At 41.8% G+C, this 23,277-nt stretch overlaps 1 protein-coding gene across 1 annotated transcript in view; it reads right to left on the bottom strand.

The window, feature by feature from the left end:
- The window catches only part of MRC2 (mannose receptor C type 2), a 1,890,380-nt gene that overhangs the window by 310,033 nt on the left and 1,557,070 nt on the right, over positions 1–23,277 (bottom strand). The window lies entirely within an intron of this gene.

Raw genomic sequence — 23,277 nt, forward strand, 5'->3', positions numbered from 1 at the left:
CTTGAGGGGAAACATCAGGGAGAAGTTAGAAAAACATACAGATGATTTCAGACAACACTGAGGGCATTATAAAAGCAGAAAGCATCCAGTGCGATTCAGGACATCAAACATTGTAGGAGAATATGACCAGACAGTAAAGCATGCAATCTGGGACATAAACTTTCCATTAGCCTCTGTAGACTACTGACATCCATCATTGCTTACAGATATAGTCAGTAAGTCTAAAGATATTTGTGAGGTTGTTGTGCATGGTGTGTAGCACCTGCATTGATATACAAATGCAATCTATTAGGTGTACATAGTATTTATTTATTTATTTTGGAATATACAAGGCAGGTAGTGCTTAAGTGTTCTTTTGCTAAGTGAGTGAAGACAGTTTCACTTGTTCATAACATTTCTGAACAATTTTCCACATCTCATTGTTTCAGTAAGCAGACTATACACTTACCTAAGATTAAGGGTCATAAATGCCGAAGGATATAGTCGTACAGTTCTTGGCATTTAGTTTTTGTCCATGGTTATGACACCAGCTAGTCGGTTGGGACAGAACCCCCTTTGAGAATCTAAGTGTCCTTTGGGGAGTTTATGTGGGCACCAAGTTTACAGTCATCTGCAAAGTTGGTCATTCACAAACCCTTAACACTAGCTTTGACCTCTGAGAAGTAAATGCTAAAGAAAAGTGGCCCAAAGACTGAACCCTGAGGGTACACCACTAGAGGGAGTTCTTTTGGAGGAGGTACAGCCACCCACCCTAATTTCCTGGGTTCTGCTTGTGAGACAATCTGCTATCTAAGAGCATCTTTAATCAACATCTTGCACTGTTGATGATCAGCTGTTCACAAGTTCATAAGTGTGTACTAGGCTAATGACCCTGGAGCCTTTACAAGCCTAGCCCATAGGATTACCCTGGCATTGTGCCACACAACCTTAGTTCCTAGTGACTCTTTTGAGTAGAGCCACTGGAGTGATCCCTGGGGTGAATTTTCTATTTCCCATCCACTCATCAAGATTTCTCTTGAAGAAGGCCTGTGAGGTGTTCTGCTTGACATGTATGGGAAGTCTATTCCATAGCATGGGCAATCTCTGGGTTATGAACTTGTCCCTCCAGCATGTTCTGTTGATTGTGGTAATGAGGTTGAGGTTTCTGGAGTGTGTGGTGCGGAGGGATTGGGATTTCTTTAGATGTAGCATTTCTAACACAGCTGGGTCAGACATGGCTTTGTAAGTAAAGCAGAGATCGCCTCTAAGTAGGCGATATAAGACAGAGAATAGTTGGAGCTTTCTGAGTCTATCCATATAGGACAAGTTTTTAAGGTCTAGGATCGTCTTTGTGAGGCACTTTTGCAGCCTCTTCAGTTGTTGCAGGTGTCTAGTGAGGAACATGCCAAATGGGGCATTGCACTCAATGATTGGCCTAATGAGGGAAGAGTAGAGGCTGACAATGACCTCTTTCTTACTGGATGCAAAACCCTTATTAATGAGATGTGCCACACAGAAGGATTGTCTGACCACAGTGGCAATGTGGTGGTCAAAAGAGAGGTTGCGGTCAACTTGTGTTCCTAGATCTCTTATTAACACCTTCTGTGTTCGGTGGACTACCATCGATGTGGTAATTCAAGGGAACTGGGTTTTTCCCAAGGGGGATGACGACACATTTTTTGGCATTGAGCTTAAGGCCATGGTTCTGACACCAGTCGCTGGTCTCAGTGAGACCTTTCTGTAGGATGTCAACACCAGATGGAGAGTTAATAATAGCTCCCAACTTGCAATCATATGTGAACTTTGTCAGCCAGAATCCCTTCATGTTGGCCTGGACTTCAGAGAAGTAGATACCAAACAGGTGAGGACCCAAGACCAAACCCTGTGGGACACCACTCATGACTGGTCAACAGTCTGACTTGGAGTCATCTACTTTCACACTCTGGGTTCTATCTATGAGCCAGTTTGCAACCCACCTAGTGATATTGGGGTTGATGCCTAGCTTAGAGAGTTTTTCTGATCCCTGAGTGGGGAATGATATCAAAGGCCTTGGCCAGTTCAAGGTAGGCTGTATGAACCACCTTGACTTCATCCACAGCTCTGGTGACTGACTCAAAGAAGTCGACCAAGTTGAGCAGGCATGATTTACCCTTCACAAAACTAAACTGTCTAGGATCCAGAGTTTGGAGATTCCCTATATTCTTGTTTATTAGGTCCATGATGATACATTATATAGCTTTGCATATCAGACTCGTCAGGCTAATGGGGTGATAGTTCCCGGGGTCTGTAGTTGCTCCTCCCTTGTGGAGAGGGATGACTGTAACAGTGCACCATTCGGTAGGCACAAAGCCTGAGGTGAGGCTGTGACTAAACAGGCCACACAGGTGAGGTGCCAGTTCACTCTGTAGTTCATGTAGAACACAGCCGGGGATATTGTCAGGTCCCCTAGAAGCTGTATTCTTGGCCTTGGACAGTGCTGTTTTATCCTGTGCAGCAGTAATACTGGGTGCCTGGCAATCTACTGGTATTGTGATTGGTCCATTGGGGGGGTAAAGTTGGCACTGAATCTGTTGGCCAGTATACTGGCAATATCTGTTGGCTCAGTATAGGAGGTACCATTGTGCAGTAGCTCAGAGCAAATCTGGGTAGTGTGGTGGAGATTCTTTACATAACTATAGAAGGCCTTGTGGTTGTATTTACTATCTGCTGCAGTTCTGTTTTCGTAGCTAGCTTTAGAGGATTTGATGAGGGATATCAACCTTTTGTTGAGGCTGATAAGGCAGTCTTTCCAGTCTTGGGACTTCACCTTATTCCGCATCAGTTTCCTCCTTCTGTTGTAGAGTTTGTTTATGCCAGGGGACCACCAGATTAACTTCCTATTTTAGGAGGAGAGCATCTTGGTTCTATATGGTATGGTGAGATCCATGCATTTGTGTACGTGTTCGTACAGTGCATTGGTGTATGATTCGGTGGTCATGCAACTATTCTCCATTTGCATGAGTGCCGTGAAGTTAGCCACCTCTGTTTTTGTAGCCCTAAGATATTTTTGGAGAGGTTTTTCATGGTGGTTACCTTTGTGAGAGGGCAGGGAGGGATGTGGATTTTCAAGGTGATTCGTTTGTGGTCTGATCTAACCAGGGAGGAGTTGACTACTGGTGTAGAGCAACAGTCACCCATGTTAGTAATGACCAGGTCAAGGATGTTGCTACCTCTAGTGGGGGTAAGAACGAGCTGGTCCAGGGCATTGGAATTAATGAACTCCAGAAAGTGTTGGGCAAGTGTATTGGTACATGAGTAGTCTTCCCAGTTAGTGGAGGGGTAGTTGAAGTCGGCCGTTTATGCCTTGGAGGTCTTTGTTGTTTGGGTAGATTGTTATTGAGAGCCTCAGTGAAGGTGGGTGTGTGGTTTGTGTTTTTATGTGAAGGCAGTGCTGGTGTGTGTTCTGGAGGGCTATGTGTTCCATGTGGTGTGGTACAAGTGTTTACCTTCTCCTCTTGACCAGCTTTTCCGCTCTTGGCTGGAGAGTGTGTGGCTTCCAATTTGGATATATAAGTGCATCTCTCACAAGTTTGAGTGTTGAGAGGTAAGAGGAGAGGGTTATCAGTGTACATGAGGCAGTTGCTACACTCCCTTAGGATGCCCAGGTTCACCAGATTAATAGGAGAAAGCACAGAGAACTGACCTTTAGACATGCCTGGAGGGGTGGGCATTAATAATAAGTACTGGGGCTATTTCCTTGTAGAACGTTTAGTGCTGGTAGCACTTTTGTGTGCTACAATAATTGCTACAAGTCTGGTAGAGTGCTAAACTAATAAGCTAGTAAATGTGCAGGAGAGAAGAGAACTAGCAGATCTAAGAGAAAAATTTAAGAGCAGACTTTGGCACCACTCAGAAGCTTACAAACTGTTCTGGATACAGCAAATCTGTATCTGGACTAGACTAGTTACAGGAAAGGCAGGAAAAGTGCAAACGTGGGCTTTTAAACCAGAAAGTTGAAAGATATGGAAAAACTGCCCAAACAAATAATCAGCTACAATTTCTGGGCCAGAAACCACTCCTCTTGTGGTAGATAGGCTACCTAGTACTTACTACAGAATCAAACGCTGCACCTTATGGCTATAAGGCAAACACCTTAAGCATTATACCAACTTGTTGTACATGTTGTTTGGTATTTTCTGCAAGGCTGAGCAACTTACAGAAACAGGAACAGGTGACATTGCTTAACTTAATTTTCCATTTTTCCAAATGCATGCAGCATTAGAGGTAATATATTCAAAGATCAGGTATGTGCAAGCATAGTCTCCACATGGGGGGTGGGGTGGAGGGAGTATTTACACATCAGTCTTTTTATGATGTTTTCACTTGTAAAGATTTGCATTTCTGTTTTTGTTTTAGATATTTTTTGTACTATTTTTCAAATCCCAGCTTTCTAGGTCTCATAATTTTATTACAGACCCCTCAGCAAGCATCATACAATAAAGGAGCACAATCCATCTACCCCCAAAGACACACATATTCCAATGCTTATTTTGTATTATAATTCCATATTCTGATTTTTTCAGATATGCATTTCTTTAGGGATATTCTATCACAGACCCCAACCCCCAATTCTGCAGATATTTTTGAGACAAAATCATCAGTTTTTGGTTGTTTTCTTGTGGCTAAAAGGGATTAAAGTTCTTTATTACCTTCATAGGTTCATAGGTGTGTACTAGGCTAATGGCCCTGGAGCCTTTATAACCCTAGCCCAAAAAAAAAATTGCCCAGGCACCATGTCACCAGATATTAGTTCACAGTGCCCACATCCAGTAGGGCAACTGGAATGATCCCTGGAGTGAACTTTCTTTTACCCATCCACTCAAGATTTCTCTTGAAGAGGGCCAGCAAGGTGCTTTGCTTGATATGAATGGGAAACTTTTTCCAGAGTATGGGCAGTCTTTGGGAGATGAACGTCTCCCTCCAGCATGTTCTGTTAATTGTGGTAATGAGGTTGTGATCTCTGGAGCGTGTGGCGCAGGGGGATTGGGATTTCTTTAGGTGTAGCATTTCAAGTAGGGCTGGGTCAGACATGGCTTTGTAAGTCAAACAGAGATCACCTCTAAGTAGACAATAAAAGACTGAGAACAGCTGAAGTTTCTTGAGTCTGTCCATGTAGGACATGTGTTTAAGGCCTAGGATTCTTTTTGTGAGGTACTTTTGTGGCCTCTCCAGCTGTTGTAGTTATCTGATCAGGTACATGCCAAACAGGGCGTTATATTCGATGATTGGTCTAATGAGGGATGAGTAGAGAGGGATGATGTCCTCTTTCTTCCTGGGTGCAGAACCTTTGGTTATAAGATGTGCCACATAGAAGGACTTTCTGGCCACAGTGGCAATGTTGTGGTTGAAGGTGAGGTGGCTGTCGACCTGGGTGCACAGATCTCTTATGGCCCCTTCAGTGTTCAGTGGGCTCCTATCAATGTGGTAATTCATGGGAACTGAGTTTTTTTCCAAAGGGGATGATAAAGTACAGTTGTGTACACTTACCATGAATGTAGATGTTCAAGTGTATTCACTGTTGCAGTCATTACATTTGGGTTATCTGCTTGCAGGTAGCCCTCAGTTGGCCTGATTATCAAAGTCTTAGGTCCTGCGTCGGTTGCTGATCATCTTCCATGATGTCAGGTAGTCAGGGGTATAAAGCATGCAGCCGACGCCATTACATCAGTTTTTCTTGCCCCAGATGTCATGTGCCCCCTTAATGGGAAGCAATTAAACATAAAAGCACAAAGATATACCTCCAACAAAAAAGCAAATACACCAAAAAGGCTTTTAAGCATAGTAAAGGAAAGTAGAGGTATAGCCAAAAGAAGTTAGGGGGCTGGAGGGAGGGTAACCAGGACTGCAACAGTGAATACACTCGAACATCTACATTTATGGTAAGTGTACACAACTGTACTATGTTCTTCATGTTTCACTTTTGCAGTCATTACATTTGGGTAGATTCCCAAAGCTATGGTTGGGAGGAGGAATTTAGATAGCATTAGGGCCTGCTATAAGGCCCTGCAAGACTGCAGTGGCAAAGCCAGCTCTGGATTTAGAGAAAACTGGCAAATGATAATGCTTGGTGAAAGTATGTACAGACCTCCAGGTAGCAGCTTCTAGGATGTCCCTGGTAGGGACGCCTCTGAGAAAGGCTGTAGAGGTAGATACAGCCCTGGTGGAGTGAGGTCTGATCCACTGTGGGATAGGTTCTCCATGGTGCTTATAGCAGAAATGAATGCAATGGCTTATCCATTTAGAAATGATTTGCTTTGAAATAGCCTTCCCCTCTGCCCCTGCAGCAAATGCCACCAGCAGTTGTTCAGATTTCCTTTGAGGTTTAGTCCTGTCCAAGTAGAATCTAAGTTGTCTGTTAACATCTAAGGAATGCAGTATCCATTCCCCTTTATTCTGTGGATTGGGAAAGAAGGTTGGCAAATGAATGGACTGATTAAGAGTCACACTGGATACCACCTTGGGCATGAAAGATGGATTGGTTCTGAGGGACACCCTGTCCACATGAAAGATGATGAAAGGCTCTACTGCCATAAGGGCCTGTAATTCAGCTGAAGTGACTGTTAAAAGGAAAGCTGTTTTCCAAGAAAGAAATTTTAAGTCTGCAGTAGCAGCTGGCTCGAAAGTAAGTAGAGTGAGTTTCTCCAAGACAAAGTTAAGGTCCCAGGATGGGGCTGGAGCTCTCCTGGGTGATCTCAAATTATTGGCTCCTCTGAGGAACTGCTTGAGCAGTGGATGAGAGAAGAGGGGAGGTTCTGTGTTATACTGAGCTGAAATGGCTGAGGCATGGATTTTAATGGAGGAAAAATATAGAGCCCTTGTGAAGCATCTTAGTTAAGTATTGTAAAATCTGAGGTAAATTGGGTGCTGCTGTGCTGTGCTCATCCCTTGAGCTTGGTTCCAGGCACAGAATCTTTTCCATTTTTCAGCATAAGATTTTCTAGTACTAGGCCTCCTTGCCTCTAAAATGATATCCATCACAGGTTTGCCGAGGGATGGTAAAGGAGAGACTAAGTAATTAGCCCTCTTGCAAGGTTCAGTGTTGGAAGCTGAGGGTGCAAAATCTGGTTCCCCTGCTGACACAGCAGGGAAGGAGTCTGAGGCAAGTGCCATGGAGATAATCATGACACACTGTGCAGGAGGGGGTACCAGTGCTGGCACGGCCAGTCTGGAGAAATCAAAATCGTCCTTGGTTTGTCCTGTTTAATTTTTAGTAGTACTTTGGAGAGCAGAGGCAGAGGGGGGACAGCATAGATTGATAGGTTTTTCCAGCTGAAGGATAGAGCATCCACTTTCCAGGCTTGTTTATGGGGAGTCCTTGTGCAAAATGTGTCCAACTGGTAGTTCTGGGGGATGCAAACAGGTCTATATCTGGGCTCCCTCATTTGCTTGTCAACATGTTGAAAATCCTTGGTTCCAGTTTCCTCTCGTGTGGGTCCATGAGGTTTCTGCTTAGTCCATCTGCCAGTGTATTTAATTTTCCTGGCAGGAATTGAGCTTGTAGGTGCACTTGGTAGCTCAAGGCTGTGTTCCACAGTGGCATGGCTAGTCTGCAGAGGGGGTAAGAATGTGTATCCCCCTGCTTGTTTATGTACCACATAACAGTGGTGTTGTCCATCATTACCATTAGTTGTCCTGGAAGAATGTGGTCCCTGAAGGCTGTCAGAGCATTCTGTACAGATAACATTTCGTTTTGATTGATCTGCAGGTGCGTTTGACTTGGGTTCCATTTGCCCTGAATGCACTTCCCTGTCAGGTGAGCCCCCCATGCATAGTCTGATGCATATGTTGTTAGGGTTTGTGCGGCAGGGGGTGGTGTGAAAGGTAGTCCCTTGTTTTGGTGGCAGGCCTGTGCCCACCAAAGGAATTCTAGGCGTAGGCAAGGTATGATAGGAATAATTGTTTCTAGGTCTTAAGAATGTTGACACCATAGGCTTTTTAGATACCACTGTAGTTTCCTCATATGCAGTCTTGCTATGGAATTAGAAGAATGCAGGAGGCCATGAACCCCAAGGCTTGCAGTATTTGTCTTGCAGACAGCAGGGTTTTTGTGGCCACTTGTTTGAAATAGGTTGTCAAATTAATTTGCTTTTCTGGCGTGAGGTAAGCCATCTGGGAAGTTGTATTCAAGCTTGCTCCCAGGAATATAATTTGTTGACAGGGTACCAGGTGTGATTTCTTTTCATTTATGGTGTACCCCAGACAAGCTGGAACCCTTTTTGCAAAGGCCAGATGATTCAAAAGTATGTCCTGGCTTTCTGCCTGAATGAGACAATCGTCCAGGTATGGGTACATTTGAATATTTCTTTGCTTGCAAAATGCAATAACTGGAGCTAGGCACTTTGTGAATACCCTGGGTGTAGTAGATAAGCCAAAGGGCAGTGCAAAGAACTGATAGTGCGTGTAGCCTGCTTTGAAGCATAGGTATCTTCTGCAAGATTCCCTGATTGGGATGTGCAGGTATGCTTCTTTTAAATCTAGTATTGCCAACCAGGCATCTTTGCCTAGCATAGGAAGTAATTGGTGAAGAGTCAACATCTTGAATTTTGGAATCTCCAGAAAGGTGTTTAGAGTAGACAGATCCAGGATAGGATGCCATGAATTGTCTTTTCTGGGTACCAGGAAAATTCTCGAGTAGAAACCTTGTCCCTTTTCCTCTTCTGGCACCAGTTGAATAGCCCCCATGCTTAAGAGAGAAAGTACTTGTTTTGGGGCCTCTGCCCACTAATTTGGGGGTAGGTCCGGCCACCCGCTTAGTGTTGGCAATGTGTGGAAGTGAAATCTGTATCCCTGGGACACTGTATTTAAAACCCATTTGTCCTGGGTAATGAGTTCCCAATTCTTTGCATGAAGAGCAATCTTTCCCCCAAAGGGGCAGTCAGTTGATAAGTGCTTGGAAATTTTAAAAGGAAGTCATTGAGACAGTTTACCATAGGGGGGAGTCTTATTATTCCCAGACTTGGAAGCGGAGGCCTCCCACCGCTTAGTTCTGTGAGTCCGCTGGGACTGAAACCTGGGGTTTTCACTGTGTCTGGGTTTGGCTTGAGAAGACCTGGAAGAGGCTGGAAAGGACCAATTCTTAGAGGGCCTGTGCCTACTAAATCTAGGAGGCTGAACTTGTAAAACATTTTTAACAGTTTGCATAGATTTAGCTTTATCTTCCACCTTTTTAAGAACTTCCTTAGCCTTGTTGCCAAACAGGCGGTCCTGATTTAAAGGAGCATCCAACAATTTAGCTTTAACATGATCTGGCAAAGATTGCTCCTTAAGCCAAGCATGCCTTCTGATTACAGACCCAGTAACAGCAGCCCTGCAAGAGGCCTCTAATGAATCAAAACGACATTGCAAAGTATGTTTTCCAATTTGGTCGGCAGAATGCATTAAATCCTGTAATTCTTTATTTTCCACACAATCAGGAATCAACATAATTTTCTGTTTAAGCAGTCCAATAACATGTTGCTGCTATTTTAACATATGAAACTGGCAGTTTAAAGCCCTAATGGCCAAGGTTGCAGAAGTGTAAACCTTCTTACCTCATCTATCCAGCGCCCTGGAGTCTCCATCAGAAGGGGTAGGATTTTTAGTAGTAAAGCCTTAATGTCCTTGGGCCCCTGTGAAATAGTCTCTGGATCTGCAATAGGATTTTTGAAAAGGAACTTGTGGGACGCAGGGACCCTGTAGTATCTGTCAGGTTTTCTGGGACCAGGAGGCAGGGAATCAGAGGCCAAACTAGATTCCGAGAAAGCATCATCAACAATGTCTAGTACAGGAGGAATAGCTAAAGGCCTATGCTGAGGTAGGAGAAGGAAATCCCTAAGCCTCCTAATCAGAAAAATCCTGGCTTTCCCAGTGGAAATGCTCCCTTAGAGTATGTAGGGTTTCCCCAAAAGAAAAATCCTCAGGAGGGGACGCAGAGGGAATAGAGTCCTCTGCATCAGAATCCTCTTAAGTAGGTAAGGGCAAATCCAGATCATCAGAAGAGTCAGAAAAAACAGAATCCTGATCAGAAGATTCATAATCAACTTCAGTCCTAGGCCTCTTAGAAGGGGGGGTTGGCTACCCCTGGTTAGAGTTATTAGATCTCCAGCCATTGTTATCATTTGTTTTTAGGCCTAGAGGCCTGAGCATGTGGCCTGGGCGTTGGTTTTTTAGACATGGATCGAGACTTAGGCCTAAGTAAAGAAGGAGGCATCGGTTTAATATGCAAGTCTGTAGGCCTGAATACACCCTCAGAAGCCAGTGCCTGTTCAGCTGCTCCGGACCCATCCAAGGTAGAGACATCCACGGGTTCCATAGTTGAAGCATCTCGTGGCATACCAGACTCCGAATGGGTCTCAGTAGAGGCCTGCAAATCAGAAGTAGTGGGTATCAGGGATCACTGAGTACCAGCGAACTGGTGACTGGCTTAGGAGAAGCGTCATCGGCAGATTTGGACCTCAGTGGCCTGTCTCTGTCTTTATCTTTGCATTTTTTTGGAATCCTTGTAGTCGGATGGCTAACCGATGACATTTCTGGATAATTAAACCGAGAACCGAAATATTTAGAGGTGAAAATATACTGACGACGAATAGTGCGCTGATTAAATAAAGCACAAATCCGACAGCAAGGTAAGTCGTGGTCAGGGCCTAGGCAAGGAATACAGTATGAATGAAAATCTTTATGAGGTATTTGCTTTCCACAAGTAATGCAATTATTAACTTTTAGTGACATCGGTAAGGCGCAAGAAAAAGTTTCCCCAACGGGGTACTTAGCTTTAGTTGAAGACTTCGGTTCTGAAACTTGAAAACGAAATTTCAGGAGTTGGACGACCGGCACTTGTGAACTGCTTCTGCTTTGGGCACCGCATGGCAAGAAACACTGATGTAATGGCGTAGGCTGCATGTTTTACACCCCTGTCATCATGGAAGAAAGGACAGCAACCGACGCAGGACCCAAGACTTTGTTGATAAAGCCGACTGAGGGCTACCTGCAAGCAGATAACCCAAATGTAATGACTGCAACAGTGAAACACGAAGAGCATTGTATTTTTTGCTGTTAAGCTTCAGGCCATGGTTCTGACACCACTCACTGGTCTCAGGGCGGCCCTTTTGTAGGATGTCTGCATCACTTGGGGAGTCAATAATGACTCCTATCTTGCAGTCATCAGTGAACTTGGTCAGCCAGAGTCCTTCTGTGTTGGCCTGGACTTCTGAGAAGTAGATGCCAAGCAGGAGAGGGCCCAGGACCAAGCCCTGTGGGACTCCACTCGTGACTGATCGACAGTCTGACTTGGAATCAGCACATGGCAATTACTAATTTATTTTTACCTATTTATACTTTATTAAATGTTATCCAACAATGCAACTGTACATTAATAGAGGGCAGTTAAAAAAGACATAGTCATATAAGACATTTGTAAGTAAAACATAGCAATGCAAAGGCGTAACTTAAAAGCCACCAAAAAAGCAGATGGTAAGGCCTGTGTATTTCATACAACATCCGGGGGACATAATACTTTCATTTCTTAGGCCGAAGAGACCTGTCATGTGAAGGACACTGTGCAGTATTACACAAGCATGTTGTTAACAACAAAAGTTTTCCATTTACCAAAAACTTTAGAAACAGTCAGGGAATGGAATCTTAAGATGAGTCAGAAATGTACGTCAAAAAGTATGATGCTAAGGAGTGCTTTAAGCATACTCATGTTTCTGATACACTGAACATGTGTGTTTTTCTTTTAAATTCATTTAGGGCCTATTCAAATACATTTTTCAGGAAGATTGTTTCTAGCAGGTGCCAGTAGTGGCATGGTTAGGAAAGACTGAATCCTTTAAGTGGTTATAGTACCTGGCTTTCACAATGAGATGGTCTTCTGTGGAGATTAGGGTCCTAGTATAGGAGTACCAGTTTAGAAAGGGTAAAGGAGTAGGTATTTTATTAAGGAAGTGGCAGGCAAAGTGGACTATTGTTGGAAATAGCTTACTGGAGAAGATGACCCATTGTAGATCATGTTCGATGGGTTGCAGTGGTGTATCTCAGGTTTGAGCCTAGACAGTCAATTTGTCTTATTACTTGTACAGTATTTCCATTTAGGTTTTACACTTGTGGAATGGCCTGAAACAGCAATGTTTCCAATAAGTTTGGGGAGGATCTGTGACTAAATGTTTAAATCTGCTATTTAGCAGAAGGTATATTTGACTCAGCAAATCATTTCTAAGACTTGCTTGCTTTCTTTAAGCATACAGTCTATGTGCAAATAAGGATAAGCTTAGGTTTATTGTAAACCCAGACGTTTGATGGGGTCAATGTTTTTCTGTATGAATGCTACTGTAATTCTGGTTGGTTGGCTTACTGGTCAGTCATAAAAAGGTTTGCCAGAAAACAACATCTGTTATTTTTTCAGGGTTTAGGATGATGTGGGAGATTCTTAACCACCATGGAGCTTTGACTGGGCTGATGTTAGAAACTTAGACTCTGTAGGAAGGCACTGTCACCAACACACTGTACAATCAATAGTACAGGGCACTGGGCTGGGGACTAACACACTCACTAAATAGCGTAAGACCCAGGAAAGCTTCATTGTCAGCAGTACATTTGGGACAGAAAGCTATGCACAACTTTACCATATTTTTCTAGTTGTCACAGCAGCTGCAAAACCATCTGAGTGTGATACTTTGGAAAGTCATGTTATGTCAGCAGTAGACAGGGAGACTGCGACTGTTTGTAACTGAAGAGTTCTGACAAATCAAGGAACAAGTCTGTGGCTACATTCTCTCAACTGAGGCCTGCTAGCATATACATACAGTATATTCGCTGAGTACCAAAAGTGTAGCAATCACTGAGAAACATTTACGCATAATTATTAGTATCACTTGCGTGGATCAGCTGCCACCATACCACACATTTCAGAATATTGCATAAGGTACTAAGGATGGCAGTGGAGCTCTTGGTGCTGTTTTCCCCAAAGGGTCTTCCTTTCTGAAAAGGATGAGTAATCCTTCTTTTTAGAGCTGTAGAAAGTACACACCGGTAATAGGAACATATCATAATTTTAGATTAGTACATTCACTGTTGCTATATCAGTGCTTTCGTTTCCCCCCTCCTGGCCAGGTGGACTCCCCTCCCTAACCAAAGTCAGGATGTTGGTGGTATAAAGGGTAGCTGGACAGTACCATATTCAGATTTTTCTTGCCATAATTATTCAGGCTCTAGAACATTACCTACTCAAGGATGAGCCGTCCCAGTAACAAACTGCTAAGGAGGAGGCATCAGAAGAAAGAAAGGTAAACCTGGAGGGGGTGTAGTAGGTACCCATCCCAACTCCAGGGAAAAAGGCAAGACAGAAAAGGTTAGGGGGACTAGTACACAAATACTGAATATACTCAAACATATATAATTATTGTAAAATGTCCTTCTATATTACTGTTGCAGTATCCTAAATAGAATGGATCTGCTGCTTAGGGCAACCTAATCATACTTCTCAACTGCACAGAGGTTCACAGAATGTCCAGATTTTTGCCTCATATTTTTGGTCAGTTTCTCATAAAATTGTTGTTTACTGACAAATAACTGGGAAATCATTGTAGGCTGAAGTCATGAAATAAAGACAGACATTTGAGTTTCAAATGCCATACCCTTCAGAAAATTAATTCTAATGCAACACATTTTATTCTATCAACTTTCTAAGTTTGTAAGAGCAATATTTAAAAAATGTCCCTATTTTTGGGCCTTTGTCCCCGCATTATTTATGGCTTTATCCAGATTTCTTGGTCTAAAAGGTTGAGAGGTATGAACCTGATGCTCAACCAGTATACAAAAGCTTAATGATCTTGTATGTGCCGTATGTCACATTTATGCTCCCACACAGACAGTAGGGCATACAAGGGACATAAGGGCACAACCACCTAGAACCTCTTTGCTGCCAGTTCAAACACCATTATTGCCAGTTGGCCTGAACGCCTTGCTGCTGTACTGAATACTTAGCCACCAGATAAGTGCCCTTTTGGGGCTTTTTTTTCTTGATCTTGTATTTTATTTTGCTAACTAGACTTCATGTCATCCGAGAAGAGAACATGTCAGTGTGGGAGGCAGACTCCCCATAAGGATCATCACAAACAGTGCCTTTTTTGTTTACGTGCTTCCCATGACCACACCTCTTGTAGTATCTATAAGGAGTGTGTGCCTAAGACATTCAGAAGCTGTTTATCATCCCTCACCATTTATCGTGAAAACCATCTGCTTAAACAGTTATCCCAGGGCACCATGGCAGAATCCTTTAACCCAGAGATACTCCCACTAGGTAAGAAGAAGGCCAAGAAGTCTTGGCCGGATTCTTTAGCTGTCCAGCCTCCACTAGATGTCCCTCTAGAAGTGAGTAATAGCACTGCAGGTCATTCTGCATCTACATCAGATTCCTCTGCCGTGACCCTGTCAGAGGCTGGTAAGGATCCATCTTTTTCCATGTCCTCTGAGGCTTTGCAGGCATCTGCTCCAGAGATTGAGGGGGAACCGTGGCTGATTATCTCGGAGGGTCCTAGAGGGATTCCACAGATATTGGTTAAGGAGGTTCCGGGTTCTCTTACTGAATTTCTCCAAGGTCTGGAACCTCTGGTATTTGTTAGGCTGATGTCCCTTCCAACAAAAGACAAAAACTGAAGCATGTTTCAGTCCATCCTAAGGATCCTCAAAGGGAATGGCAAGAGTTTACTCTGGGCTTGTTTTCTGCTTTGATGGCCCTAAAGCCTATTCAAGGGTTTTCAGTACCTGCACCTCCTTGGACCTTTATCCCTGCTAAACAGCTTAGGGAGTCAGATTCCTCAGATGAGGATTCAGTGTATGATGAGGGGACTTTGTCCTATTCTTCACAAATGCCTTTGCCTTTGGCTTATGGTGCTGATGAGGAGGAGTCTGTTAACCCTGAGTCTCCTTTTGAGGAATTGTCCTTTAGGGACACAATTGTTAAGATGATGGAATACTTTAAGTGTGACTCTTCTCAAGTATCTGACATTCAGAGGAGATATGATGAGTTGCTTCAGGTGGATACTCCTAAACCACCTCCTGTGTTGGTTGCCTTGTTAGACACTTTCATTCCTGCTACAAGTCACCTGATTCTCAGCTGCCTGCTCCTAAGAAACTTGACAGGTTCTAAAAGGTTCCTGAGAATTGTCAATTTTTATTTAAATGTCCTGCTGATCCTGCTGTATCAATCTATTTTGACAAACTTCCTAAGCTTTTGCCCTCTTCCAAACTTCTGTCTTCTGATAAGGCTAGTACGGCAATGGAGAGGATTGGTAACAAAGTTTACACTGCTTCTACTTTGGTCTTTACGGCTGTTAATTTCCAGATACACATGACCAGGTGTACTCTGGCCTTAATTGCTCATGCTTGTCAGATTATTTCTGACCTCCCTGATTCTGAAGGCAAATACTCTGCCTTATCTATTTTAGGTTCTGCTTCTCAAGTGGCTCACCACTCTATTATGTGTAGCCATAATGCTGCTGATGCCTCTTCCACAGCTGCAGCTTTTGGGTCTGTCATAAGGTGTTGAGGACATTAAGGCCAAGTTGTTGGATGCTCTTTTGGATAATAAACATCTTTTTGGGACTGCTGCTGCTGCTGCTGACTTGTTTAAGTCTCTTCAAGAGAAAAGCAAAGCCTTGCAAGACCTTAAACATATTTTTGTCTCTCCTATCCCTAAATTTCAGAGGGATTATCCTTCTAGATCTACTTTTATTTGCAGGCAACCCTGCTAGGCCTACAAGGGTAGAAAGGATGGGAGGCAGGCCCCCCTGCTAAGGCTTCTCAGATTTCTGTGGCTTAGAAGCCTCCTTTATCTGATAAGCTTCCTTCAATTTGACCCCATCCCTTCTTTTAGAACAGGTTCCTTTGTCTTCCAAATTGACATCTCATCATTTCAGACTCTTGGGTTCTTTCTACCATCTGTCAGGGATACTTCACAGTATGGAAGTCTCTCCCTCATTTTTCACGGATTCTGCAATCTCCTTTAGAGCAGCTTCCTCATTTCCTGGAGGTTATAGGGTCCCTGATGAATGAAGGAACGATTCAACCTGTCTCCATTTCCCAAGTGGGAAGGGGTTTTTATTCCAGGATGTTCCCGGTTCCTCTAAAGGAGGGCACTTGGATACCCATTCTGGATCTCTCCTGGCTCAACACCTTTCTCAAGATCCCTTCTTTTCAGATGCTTATTCTTTAAACCATGTTTCATCTTTTATTACCCTAGGCTTTTCTGTTATCCTTAGATCTGAAAATGCTTATCTGCATATCCCTATTCACCCTCTTTTCAGGAAGTTTTTTACATTTCTGTGTGTCTTCCTTTCATTTTCAGATCTCTGTTTTGTCCTTAGACCTCACTACTGCCCGAAGGGTATTCACAAAATGCCTAGCTCCTGAGATTGCTTTCTGCAGGCTCCAAGGCATTCAGATTTTTCCTTATCCAAATGACCTGCTGCTTCAGGTACCTTCTCCCAGTCACCCATTACAGAATTTGGAGTTCACCATCTCTCTTCTTCAAAGTCTGGGGTTCACTACCAACTTCCAAAAGTCTGTCCTGACTCCCTTTCAGGATCATGTGTATTTGGGGTGCAGGATTCAGACAATGCAAATGTTGGCCTCTCTTCCACCTCTAAAAGTTTTGTCTTTGATAACCTTCTTTCAGTCTCTTCTTCCTCTGACTACCATACCAGCCAGGGAGTTTCTTCTGGCCCTGGATTTCATGGCTGTCTATCTATTCCAATGCTTCTTCTTCTCAGACTGCAATGGTACCTCAAGTCAGTTTGGCTGCAGCATTGTCACCCTCTGGATTTCAATGTACCTCTCCTTCTCTGTCTCAAGAAGGATTTTGAGTGGTGGATTGAACAATTTCCTCTCAACCCAGGCCTGTCCTTACAGCCACCAGTCCCTTCTCAAGAACTGTTCATGGGTGCCTCAGACATGGCGTGGGGCACTTCTTTTGGTCACCTGAAGTTCACGGTCTCTGCTTCCCCCATCAGAAGTCACACCATATCAACATCAAAGAGATGAGAGCTCTAATTCTGGCCCTTCAAACTTTTCACCCCATGTTCTCTCCAGAACCCTTGAAGGTGTACACAGACAACACTACAGTGGTGTGGTATGTCAACAAGCAGGGAGGCATAAAATCTTGCCTCCTCTGCAGGATGGCTTTTCAGCATACCTCTCAAATGTCCAGATTTTTGCCTCATAGTTTTGGTATGTTTCTCATAACATTTGTGGTTTTCTGGCAAATAACTAAGGACTGAAATCTCTAAATAATATCATTCAATTGAGTTTCAGACTTCATATCCCTCATAGAAGCATACTAACACAAATCCTGTTATTCTAGTAACTTTCTAGTGATTACTAATAGTTCCTAGTAACTTTCTAAGTTTATAAGAACAATATTTAAAACATCCAAAAAGAGTGCTTCAAAGCCACTCGTAAGTAAAAATAAACATAAAATCCAAAGCAGTGAGTGCTGGAGCGAAGCAGAATCCAATAGGCCAGGAATATATTCAAAAGCTTTAATTCAAGTATCGTAAATACAGTACAATACAATACAATATTGCAGTCAGATAAGCGCTTTCACTCGAAAATGAGCTTCATCAGATCATATTACTGCTACCCATACTCCCTTTATATACTGGTGTAATGCTGACAAGTACCCTATCAAAAACTGCAATTAATAAAATCAAAATGGCAACATTTAGTACAAAACATATATATGCATATGTCTGTATATGTGTGATAAAAACAATAAAACATCCGTATGGAACGTATATGTAAAAACATTTATATTATGTTACGTAAAAATATATATATTAAATTTATTAGTGTTACATTAAATACATGAGCTAACTACCTACAACCAACATAAAAGTCTATCTGCGTATCATGTAACAAATGTACCTATGCCTAAGTGACTGGAGTAATTGCACTATACAGAAACTCAGATGTAAAACCATACCTAACAGCCAAATACATAAACCATGCCATGCAACTATGCTAACATCATTTAAATCTGGTGTTCCTCCTTTTCTTGAGAGCTGGTTTAATAGAGGCTCTCTCATTTAATCCAGAGCCCCTATCTGCTCTCAATCTTATGATCCATTTGCTCTCCCTATCTTCAGTGTGGTTCCTAATATCACCACCTCGAATGCTTGGTTTTATTAACTCCAAGGCCCTAAATAGAAAGTGATGTTCGATGCCAGACTGGGCAACATGTTTAGCCAGTGCATTGTGTAAATTGCCTTTCCTTGTATGATATACGTGTTCACGTATCCTACCCTTAAATTGGCGATTTGTTTTGCCAACATAAAACGCATTGCATACCTGGCACACTGCCAGGTATACAATGTTCACAGTGTCACAAGTAGCATCTACTTGTGTCTTAAATTCCATGTGTAGATCAGGATGTACAAACACAGTACTATCATCTACAAAACCACACTGGTTACAGTGCCCACACGACTTACTATGAGTGTGTTCTAAATGCCGTCCTTCCTTCTTAGAGTAACACAGCATCCTTCTTAGGTTCAACTTATTTCTAAAAATAAATCGTGGTTCATCCCCAACCACCTTCCTAATGCCCTCATCTGTACATAGGATTGACCAATGCTTGCTAATAATATCCTTCAAAGCATTACAGTCAGAGGTATAAGGCAAAGAAACCCTAACCTCGGTATTCCTATCCTGTGAATGTCCACCTGTTATTAACCTTGGTCCAAAATATGGAGCCGCTCTACCTTCTCTAAATTCACCGATGTCTGCAAGATTGTTCTCAACCTCCTCAGTACTATATCCTCGTTCTATCAATCTTTTTTTCAAGTCCATGATTCCGGTTACAAAGCCTGCATCAGTAGCATTCAACCTAGAGGTTCTCATGCCTTGTCCCCTAATAATGTTTCTGAATATATGATGTGGATGCATGGAGGAACACCAGATTTAAATGATGTTAGCATAGTTGCATGGCATGGTTTATGTATTTGGCTGTTAGGTATGGTTTTACATCCGAGTTTCTGTATAGTGCAATTACTCCAGTCACTTAGGCATAGGTACATTTGTTATATGACACGGAGATAGACTTTTATGTTGCTTGTAGGTAGTTAGCTCATGTATTTAATGTAACACTAATAATTTTAATATATATATTTTTACGTAACATAATATAAATGTTTTTACATATACGTTCCATACGGATGTTTTATTGTTTTTATCACACATATACAGACATATGCATATATATGTTTTGTACTAAATGTTGCCATTTTGATTTTATTAATTGCAGTTTTTGATAGGGTACTTGTCAGCATTACACCAGTATATAAAGGGAGGATGGGTAGCAGTAATATGATCTGATGAAGCTCATTTTCGAGTGAAAGCGCTTATCTGACTGCAATATTGTATTGTATTCTACTGTATTTACGATACTTGAATTAAAGCTTTTGAATATATTCCTGGCCTATTGGATTCTGCTTCGCTCCAGCACTCACTGCTTTGGATTTTATGAATATTTAAAACATGTCCCTATCGTTGAGCCTTTGTCCACCCATTATTTTAGGCTTTGTCCAGATTTCTTCTGCTAACAGGTTGAGAGGTATGCTCTTCAGGATTGGGAGGTGGTTCTCAGTTATAAGTTAACTGTTCAGGCAGTATACAATCCTTCACAACACAATCTAGTGGCAGACTCTTTGAGCAGGTCCAAAACACAGGCTCATGAATAAGTGCCTCACAGAGACATGTTTCTGGACATTGTCCATCATTGGGATATTCTCAGGTAAATCTTTCTGCCTCCCCTCTGAGCAATAAGCTTCCTCTCTTCTGTTCCAGAGTGCCATGCCACCTGTTGTAGAAGATGAATGTCATTTCTTTTCTTTGGAAGGGGATGTTTCTTTAAGCTTTCCCCCCTCTTCTCTCCTTCCAAGAGTTCTGTAGAAGATTCAGCTGGACTCCCCAAAAATCTTGCTAGATGACTCCCTTTTGGTCAAGACAGCAATGGTTCCCCCCTCTTAATGCATCTGGCCAGGGGCAATTACCACAAGTAACCTCAATGACTGGATCTATTCACACAGGACATGGGGTGTCTCATCCATCCTCACTTATCCACTCTTCAACTGACACTGTAGGTAGTAGGGTTTTGAGCCCTTTCAGGTACCTCTTTTCTGAGTACATTCTCAGGGTTTTACAAGAGGCAAGGAAACCCTCAGCCAGAAAATCTAATATGTCCAAATGGAAAAGATTTCCTGTCTGATGCCATGCTCATAACCAGGACGCTTTGTCATTAATGGTCCTTCTGTTCCTCACTTATTTGTGAGTTGCTCCAGTCTGGCATGGCCAATTCTTCTGTGAAGGCCCATTTCTCAGCCATTTCTGCTCATCTGCCCTTGACTCCTCCTTTGACTTCTTGTTTTGAGGTCAAACAATTTCTTAAAGACATCCTGCATATTAGGTCTCCAAGAAAACCTATTCTTCTTTGGGACCTTAATTTTTCTGGTAACCAGATATATCAACAAAAGTGGGGGGTAGCTATGGGCACTTCGTGTGCCAACACGTACGCTAATCTTGTGGTCTACAGTTGGGAGAAGGAACATTTGTTCCCCCATGATCAGTTTAAACAGGTAGTCGTCTACAAAAGGTTTGTGGATGATATACTGATCGTGTGGAAAGGATCTAGTGATGAATTTGGTAGTTTTTTGGATTACCTAGAGAGTTCCAGTAGTTTTTTGAGTTTTACCATGGAAGCCTCTCGCACAACCATTAATTTTTTAGATGTTAGTTTGAGCATCCAGGCAGGAAATTTGATTCCCTCACTTTATCGCAAACCATGCTGGAAGAATACGCTCCTGGGCTACGACAGCATGCATCCTAGGCATGTCTTTCCGGGCATAGTCAGGAGCCAACTCATAAGAGTAAGCAGAATGTGTAAAGAAGAAGCGACTAGATCAGCTCAAGTAGACCTCATGGTAAAGTTGTTTGAGGAGAGGGGTTATGATAGTAAAATGATAGAGGAGATTAAGAAAGACCTGTTTGGGCCTGTATATGAGGTAGAATTTAAAGACAGGCAGAAACCATGTGGTTTTCATCCAGGCCCCCCAGCTAAAGATAAGATTAGACTTACGATTACTTATACTAATGATTATGCAGCAATAAAGAACATCATAAGTAATAATTGGAAGGTTCTAGCGGTTGATCAAGATACTCTTCGTTTAGTAGGCAATAAACCTAGTATAGCCTACCGCAATCATAAGAATTTAAAGAGATTGCTTTGTGACAATTTTAAGTCTAGTGAAGCAACTGCTACTGTTAAGGTTAATAGGAGAGGGACCTATCCCTGTATGCATTGCAACACCTGCAGGTACATAAGCAAAGAACAGGACTTTATACACCCCACATTGAACTTGACCTTTAGGCCTAGATTCTATGCCAATTGCATGACACAGAACCTGATATATCTCGCAACTTGTGAGCATTGTACAGCCTTCTATGTAGGGCTGACCAAGAGACCATTTAAAAAGAGACTGTACAACCATATTTATGATATCCGTCAGAAAAAGGAACAAAATGCTTTAGCCAAGCACGTCATGGCATTTCCTGATCACACATTCTGCTTTAGAGTTCTTCAGATTGTTAAGAAAAGTGATAGAGGAGGGGATCATGTTAATCATCTAGAAAAAATAGAATTGGAATGGATCTTTAGATTTAGAGCACATATGCCTCCAGGTTTAAATGCATATGTTTCGCTCAAACCCATTCTGAAAAGTAGGGACTAAATATGCATGTCCTAGTGGTAATTCAGTAGGTATATATAAACAAACATATATACATCTTTATACATCTACAAACAGTTTTGAAGCTGTTTATCCAGGATTGATGTTTAGTATCTCTATACACTAGATAGTATTCCTAAACATACATTTATACAGACTTTTTTGTTTCGTTTATCCATTTATTCAGTTGGAACCATACAACTTTTCACATTTTTATTCATCTGGAATCAAGGTTCCTTATATATTTCACCTTTGCTAGTATGTTTGTATATGTATATGCTGGTTTCAGTATAAATGAATGAATAAATGTAAATATTTGTATATATCAGTGTTATTATATGTACATGCATATATTTTAGACTACCAGAATGTTTTAGATATTTATATATTTATTTATCTATATATGTCTATATATTTATTTATACATATGATAATATTCTGCTAGTATAATAGAGGTTTTGATTTGATCTAAATACAGGTGTACTAATGAGTTAGGTCAGTATACTTTACATTAGTTATGCAGTTTATATTTTCTGCAATAGTTATCTAATCTTATTCCTTAGTTGGAAGTTATCTGTATATTAATTGTCTCAGAGTTTTAGCAGTACTTGCAATATTGTAATATTGTTGATCTACATGTCATGCTTGATGTTTTATACATAGGCTGTTAACAACAGTTTATATTTTATAATTTATTTTTAGTCTTGTATGAAAGACACATTATGCAGTAAGAAAGTAGAGATGTGCCTTTAAGATAATGGCCAGGTTTAACAATTAACTTCATAATTACATGGTTAATTGAATAATAGATGGTTTTGCACTAGTATAAAAAGGAAAGTCTTCATTTTAACTTTGATCTGAAGAAGCGTACGTTAATAGAACGCGAAAGCGCTCATCCTGTTTTTATCGTTCAATAAACTGCCTTGTGGATTTATGCCTTGTACGTTGACTGATTTTTCCAGCGTGGTGGGTCCTACAGTGTTTTTTCTTACTGCTAGAAGCATACTAACACAAATCCTGTTATTCTAGTAACTTTCTAGTGATTACTAATAGTTCCTAGTAACTTTCTAAGTTTATAAGAACAATATTTAAAACATGTCCCTATCGTTGAGCCTTTGTCCACCCATTATTTTAGGCTTTGTCCAGATTTCTTCTGCTAACAGGTTGAGAGGTATGCTCTTCAGGATTGGGAGGTGGTTCTCAGTTATAAGTTAACTGTTCAGGCAGTATACAATCCTTCACAACACAATCTAGTGGCAGACTCTTTGAGCAGGTCCAAAACACAGGCTCATGAATAAGTGCCTCACAGAGACATGTTTCTGAACATTGCCCATCATTGGGATATTCTCAGGTAAATCTTTCTGCCTCCCTCGCTTCCTCTCTTCTGTTCCAGAGTGCCATGCCACCTGTTGTAGAAGATGAATGTCATTTCTTTTCTTTGGAAGGGGATGTTTCTTTAAGCTTTCCCCCCTCTTCTCTCCTTCCAAGAGTTCTGTAGAAGATT

The sequence above is a fragment of the Protopterus annectens genome, chromosome 13.part0 (genome assembly GCF_019279795.1).
Source record: "Protopterus annectens isolate FY-2018-M chromosome 13.part0, PAN1.0, whole genome shotgun sequence".
NCBI classification, from domain to species: domain Eukaryota; kingdom Metazoa; phylum Chordata; order Ceratodontiformes; family Protopteridae; genus Protopterus; species Protopterus annectens.